Here is a 7,514-nt window from a genome sequence, read left to right as displayed (position 1 = left end):
GGCCAGAGCCGCATTCAGTGCCACAAGTCTACAGTGTTTCAATGTCCCTGCCAGCAAGCGAGCTTCAGCAGCCTGTGCTTGCAAACCGCACGAACCGCCTGCGTAAAAGAGTCAGAGTTTGCCCTGGCAGAACAGCCCAGAAAGCCGGCATTTTTAAACGGCGCAGCTTTTTACCTGCTATGGCTGAAAACCGAAAAGCATGCATTCAACTTTTTGTCAACACTGTTTAAGTGTTTTGTGGCAGGATCTCTTAATGAACTGCAGGGTTTTGCAGCTAAAGCTGAGTCAGGAAGCCTCTCTTAGATGAGAGCGCTTGCTTGCCTCTGGCAAGCAGAGTAGACCCGAGAAATTGTTGCTACCACGTCAGGCGACATTCTGTTGTAATTAGAACGGCGGGGCTGCGTCCCCAGCACCCCAGCCACCTGGCTAGCTTATGCCCTGAAATAACAACACACAAATTGTATTCATTTAAACACTGCTTGGCCCTTTAGCTCTAGCCCTTACTGGCTAATTCTGATATCCCGATCAACCCATCTCTAATAATCTGTGAGAACTGGTCTTACTGGGAAAGATTCAGCATGTCTAACCTGGCAGCTTGCTTCATCAAGTGCGTCTGCCCGGGAGAGGGGAGCATGGTGTCTCTGAGCTCACTTCCTCTTCCTCCCAGCATTATGTTCTGTTTACTCCTCCCACCTATGTTTTAACCTATCAAGGCCAAGCAGTTTCTTTATTGCTTAACCAATGAAATCAACAGATTGATATATGACACTCCCACATCAGAGGTCATAAATTTTCTCTGAGAATTTTCTGCTTAGACATTACTATGAAAAATAAATAGTAAACAAGCACAATATATAACTTACATGAGATGATGAATTTAATAATATTTACTGCAATTATTTTGTACAATGAAATATGACATTCAATGTCAGAAAAATAAATAAATGTAGACCTTCAATTCTTAGTTGCCACTTTAAATGAGATATATGGTGGATTCCATACATCTATAGCATAAAAGAGTAAAGAAACAAATACCAATGGAGAGCACATAAGAGGGACTTGAGAGATGAAAGGGATGGGATGAAATATTGTAATTAAATTTTAATATGACTCTTAATTATAAAAACTAAGCAAAATCTGTTCAAAGTCAAAGTCCTTGTGTCATCATGTGCAGTTATTCAACCTCTAGGTTGCTATGCCATAAGCATGATGATCTGCTTCTTCAGATACAGTCAGATAGGCTTTCATTCCTGTATGCATTCAAGGGGAGAAGAGGAAATGATTGAGGTTGGTTACTTTAGGATATAGCCAGTAAAGGAGTTTTTATATAAAGAATATATACAATTTGCAGATGAAATACTAATATAGCAAAGAAGTCCACTAAAAGATACCAATTTTTTTCAGTAAAGTAAAAGATAAGTGCTCATATATCTATCCCCTTCTTCAATGTGTTCGGAAGCAAATCTGTATGAATACAGATAGAATATTATGAAAGAGAAAAATGTGAAAGGTGCACTTAGACTCTTCATAAGGCACAGCACTTAACAGCATACATAAAGCAAGTGCCACAGCATGTGTAGAACTTTACAGTTTTTCTTTTCTAATTGGTTGCCTTTTTTTCAGATAAAAGATCTCTAAGTACATGAAAATACACATTGGCTTGAAAACACATTTTTTCTTTATTTTAGCTTTAAAAAATATTTGCTGCTTCCTTGCTTAATATCTAATCTTTTCTTTCATATATGTGACCAACATAATGTCATTCTCTGACAAGTGAGTCAACTAGAGAACAGTTTCTCATGCTTTGCACTTGGGAAAGTAAGTCATAATAAGACTATATCCTTAAAAGCTACCCACTCTCACTCATTATATTACAATAATGGAAAACAGACAAATACACACAATCTAGCCTATATCAGATGATGAAGAAGAACAAAGTCAATGAAACAAAAGGTAAAGTAATCAGTACTCTCTAATTAAAATAATTAAAATTAAAGTAAATTGAGTCATGTAACTATGTCTAATTATTTCAGATAGTTTTGAAGAGAATTTTCTTCTAAAGTGTCTCTCTCATTTTGAGATCTTTGTTTATAAGTTTTGAAATTCTAAATTTGTCTTATCCTATGATGAATTATAATAAAAATAAATATTATTTTTAAATGATCATACAAAGTTTTAAATCTGACTAAAATATTTCAATTGAAAGTTTTTTATTCAAAGTTTGTTATTAGCAAATGATCTTGAGATAAGCCGATAAAATACAATTATATCCTTGCAAATGATACTGATAGTAATTTTTTTTTCATTTGTTTGATTTTTGGGGGGGAACAGAGATATTTTAATATTCTTTTGACAAATGATTTGTATAGCACTTAATAGAATGGCAGTGATCACTTAATTAGTAAATGAGGCTTCCTCAATTCAGCAACACTTGTCAACTGTGATTTTGATACATGATTTTGGCTATGGTATTGAGACCAACAGGGAATTGAGTCGTACTGGTAAACTTTCTCATAACAGGTAATTAATAAATCAATTATGTTATTGATTTATTAACTTGCAAGTTCTATAATGGAAGGAAAATGGTTTACAAATAAATGACAAATAATATCAAATGTTAATAATTAACATATAATATTCCCTGAAATATTCACTTTTTAAAATGGGGTTTTACTCTGTTGTATACTCTGATCCCTAAACCCCTTAATCTGATTGATCTTGCTCCCTCATTCGTCTACAAAGTCTGGGTACAGCTACGTGACACAATACAGCTCTTGTGCATTTTATCCTGTCAAACATTCCTAATAAGGGAAAGATGAATCACAAAGATCATCAGTCCAAAAGAAATGACACGGAACACTGCTGAATCTGCAGACATTTTGTAAAGTGAGAGTAAAAATACTGAGTTGATGCAGTGGTATTTCATGAGGATTCATTACAATGTGGAAAATGATACATATATTTAAACAATTTTTGTTTTTAAATGTTGTTTCACTGTGTGTGGAGGAAATTATATGACATATAATTTCACTTTATGTGCATTTCTATAATCTTATCATTTCATTTTTATTCAGTTTTAACTAGGAAGATTGTATCTTGCAATTAAAACGTCTGCATTAAAAAATAAATAAGTAAAAGAATTAAAAATATCACCTCACCAAGTAATCAATAAATCCTTCAGGCATTCTAGTTTGTCATAATTATGTTGATCTTTAAAATGATAAGCCTCAACCTTCACAAGTCTCAAAGTATGTCTCATAATTAAAATACCTATTTCATCTGTGTCTTACTCATAGAGAGATTTCAAAATAAAGCTGGACAATATTTGCTTTAAAAACTATTTATTATTTTGGATGAATAATTGTTTTAATGAACATCAATTCATTGAATGCCCACACATCATTAAATGACAGTCTCTTTATTTTTAGAAACTGAGAAAACATAAGGCAAGCATGATCTAGAGACATCAGATCAACATTTTATTGTGTAATGAACCTGTTTCTCAAATAATTAGACTGCAGAAGAAGCAGCATTTAATCATCAAAATACAGTGTTACAAAGTCTTGTTTAGGTAGTTGACTAACTTGAAAACAAATGCATTAAAACACAACGTTTCACACAGGAAGAAAAGTTTCTGTGATGCTCCAGAGAGCACAGAGCTAACTCTTCTTGTCCTGTTGCGCTGAAGATTAATTAGCTTAAAAAAGATTCAGTATCTTTTTCTTTTAATTTAAATAGATTTTTGTAGAATATATTTAGATCATGATTCTTCCTAGATCTTCTGTATCTTCTCACCCACCTAAACTTACATTCTTTCTTTCTCCCTTTCTCAATAAAACAAGTAGGTTATTGTGTGTTACTTATGGGATGCCTGCTATTTTCTGAAGGGGAATGATGGGGCAGTGGATCTGGGGGAGAAGGAAAATGGGAAAAAAGCTGGGAGGGGGTGAAAGAACAGAAGGAAAATAAAAAAATATGTAACTAAAAGTGATAATAATAAAGTAAATAAAAACAAAAAATCAAGTGTCTAAATGTCTCATGGAAATTCTCATAATCTAGTAATCTAAACAAGAACAGTTTTCTTGTATTACACTCATGCTACAATATATGCTTTGTAGAAATTTAATGACACTGCCAAGTAATACTTTGCTGGTAAAAATATAAAAGAATATGTACCATGTAAGGCTTGTTTCTTTTCTTTTTTTTAAATTGAGTTTTATTGAGCTCTACATTTTTTTTTCTCTTTCCCTCCCTGCCTCTCCCTTCCCCTTCAACCCTCAAGGCACATTTCTTTTTAATGAATTTCACAACCAAAAGTTCATTGTCATGTACAGCTTTGATGCCCCTTTGCAATTTTATGTATTCTTAAATTTTGAGCATTTAATATTCATTAAATACATGCCATTTCTTTCAGCTTTTTAAACTTTGTGCTTAAAATTATTCAGTTATTGAAAGGTCATCTTTTTTTCTATGTTACCTTATGTGGTGAGATCACAAGCATTATACAGTAAATATACAGCTGACAGATCTATTAGACTAATCCACAGGAGTGTGGACACTCCCGTGAAGAACACGTTCATCAGCGCTGCAGGAACACTTGTCTTTGGATAAGTTACTTTCTGTAGAAATCTTGTGAAATCATGGTATTTCTCCCTTCAAAACAGGACTCATATCCAAACTACCTCAGCAGTGTACCTTCCTCTTCCTGTGAATGGCTTTCCATGAGGGTTTAGAACAATAATATTCACTCTTTGTTCTAACAGTTAAATTTACATAGAGTCAGTCCCGCACTGTCACCCTTGCTAACAGACCACTAGGAATTTCAAGAAGATAGGAAGACAGGGTTCTTACCAGACAAACAGGTCTGTGGGTGGTCAGGGATGTTTAATAACTTCATCTAATGGTTTGGAATGTCAGGTATTTCCCCTTAGATGCTGGCCCTTTTTGAGTGCTGTTACCTGATTCTAGAGCACTGTTTTTTTTTTTTGTTTTTTTTTTCAGATTCTATCTTCTTTTGTGTGATTCTGAAATGCATATTTATATCATTTTCAAAATTTTTGTTAAGAATTTTTTAATATAATCTTTTCTTATTTTACATAGCAATACTGTTCCCTCTCCCTACCTCCTTGCTCCCACTCTTACCCAGCGCCACCTCCCCATCAAAGAGTAAGGCTTTCCGAGTGGAGTCTGACACTTCACATCAAGGCAAGACCTAGGCCCTGCCCCCTGTATCTAGGCTGTGCAAGGTATCTCTCCAAAGGAAATGTCCTCCAGGAGGCCAAACCAGGATATCACTGTTTTTGCCCATAGAAGTTTTTCAACAATATCTGTAAAACCACAACCTGGTAGAGATAGCCCTGTCTTCTCTCTGCTTCTTTGCCCAAAGGAATGACGAACATGTAGAGGTAACATAATGAGTTAATTTAATTACCCTCAGATTTTTGCTTGCTGTAGGCATCCTGCTCTGAGCCCTGAGTGGGTGTTGAAGCTGATACTCAAGACTCCTGATAACCTTAATTATACTTGTCCCTGTGTCTAAAATAGGAATTTATCAATATTTCATTTTTTGGAATTGAACAACATTTCTATGTATTTGCAACCCCTCCTCGTTCTCACAGAAATTTGTCTTTATTTGCCTTAAAGCTCTGTTCATGGTCTTGATTACAGCTATTATTGTAATTGCTTTGGTCACTTAACTGAAATCTCCCAAAGTCATCCTGTCACACATTTGAATGTATCAATACGAAGATCCAGAGCAGTGTTCTGCTTTTGCTCAAAAGACAGTTAGCAAGACAGATGTTTGTGTTCTAGAGACCCCACAAGTACATGTGAATGGATGACTGGGTAGGACTTCTGAGAGTCTTAGTGAAGAAAATACATCATTAAATAGCAAAATTTCCTAACTAAAAATAATGTCATTATATATGGAATTATATCTTGAATAAACATTTTGACATTTATAATTTATACATAGTATATTATATGGCTAGTTGGTTTAGGTTAAGCATAATTCCCTCATGGATAATTACTGCGAATTTGTCTCAACAAATGCAACCAAGCTTAAAGTTGTTATTATTTTGTCAAAACTGTTATACAAGGCAATATAGGCCAGAAAAGAGGACTCCCAATTCAATTTGTTCTTGAGTGACCTGGATAACAGTCACAGGTAATTTCAGTGTAACACCAACAACTAGGCCTTGGGAGACAGCTTAGTGAGAGAAACACTTGCTTCACAAAAGGAAAAGATCAGAATTCATATCACTAGCACCCAAGCAAATGCCTGACAGGTATGGTAGCCTGCCTCTCATGCAGTACATGAGAGAGGTGGATACAAGAATTCTCTCAAGTACTTAGTCTTGCAACACTTGATGGAGGAAGGTCATTGGTTAATTCAATAAAGAAGCTGCTTGTCCTGATAGGTTAAAACATAGGTGGGAGGAGTAAACAGAACAGAATGCTGGGAGCACGCTTGCCAAATTTATATGCAAACATTAGCCGGAGACGAACACACCCCCTAAGGGGCGGGACTTATCCCTACATACACTGACTGAATTGGTGAGTTCTCTCTTCAGTGAAAGATTCTTCCTTCATGAACAGGAGATATGCTACATTGGGGAAAGGGTTTTGCTCTTGTTTCTATAGGAGAATGAAGGCTATGGTTACCATCAAAATTAATAAAAATTTGGTTTTGTAAAGAGAAACATCTTGAAAAAGAGAAATGACAGCTTGTTCACAGAGGTGACAATAATACAGGTGGTAAAGAAACATATTAAGGGGTTGGGCAGGGTTCTGATCTTGTCTTTGCAGAAAAACACCCATCTTCAAAAAGTCGAGAGACCTTGGACATCTAAAGGCCTGAAGAAGAAAAGATAGCTATCCAGGAAGAATCACCAAGCAAAGACTTATGATAGTATACACTGTGCAGGGTAAAATTTTATTACATATATATACATACACACACATATATCTCAGTATCATAAAAAATGTCAATCACTTGAAAACTAAAGCTGGCTTTGGAGTTGGACAATGGTTATCCTTCTCTAAATCCAAGCATGTTATTAAAAAAATTCAGAGTTCTACAGCAAAGGCTATCATTGGTGTTTATGATTTTAGCCATTCTGACAGGTGTAAGATGATATCTCAAAGTTGTTTTGATTTGCATTCCCCTTATTGCTAAGGAGGTTGAGCATGACCTTAAGTGTCTTTTAGCCATTTGAACTTCTTCTGTTGAGAATTCTCTGTTCAGTTTAGTGCCCCATTTTTTAATTGGGTTAATTAGCATTTTAAAGTCTAGTTTCTTGAGTTCTCTATATATATTGGAGATCAGACCTTTGTCTGTTGCGGTGTTGGTAAAGATCTTCTCCCAGTCAGTAGGTTGCCTTTTTGTCTTAGGAAGGGGTACACTCATCCATTGCTGGTGGGAATGCAATCTTGTGCAACCACTTTGGTAATCAGTGTTTCGGTTTCTCAGGAAATTCGGGATCAACCTACCCCTGGACCCAGCAATACCACTC

This window comes from Microtus ochrogaster, chromosome 1 (genome assembly GCF_000317375.1).
Source record: "Microtus ochrogaster isolate Prairie Vole_2 chromosome 1, MicOch1.0, whole genome shotgun sequence".
NCBI lineage: Eukaryota > Metazoa > Chordata > Mammalia > Rodentia > Cricetidae > Microtus > Microtus ochrogaster.
Note: the sequence above shows the minus strand (reverse complement) of the source record.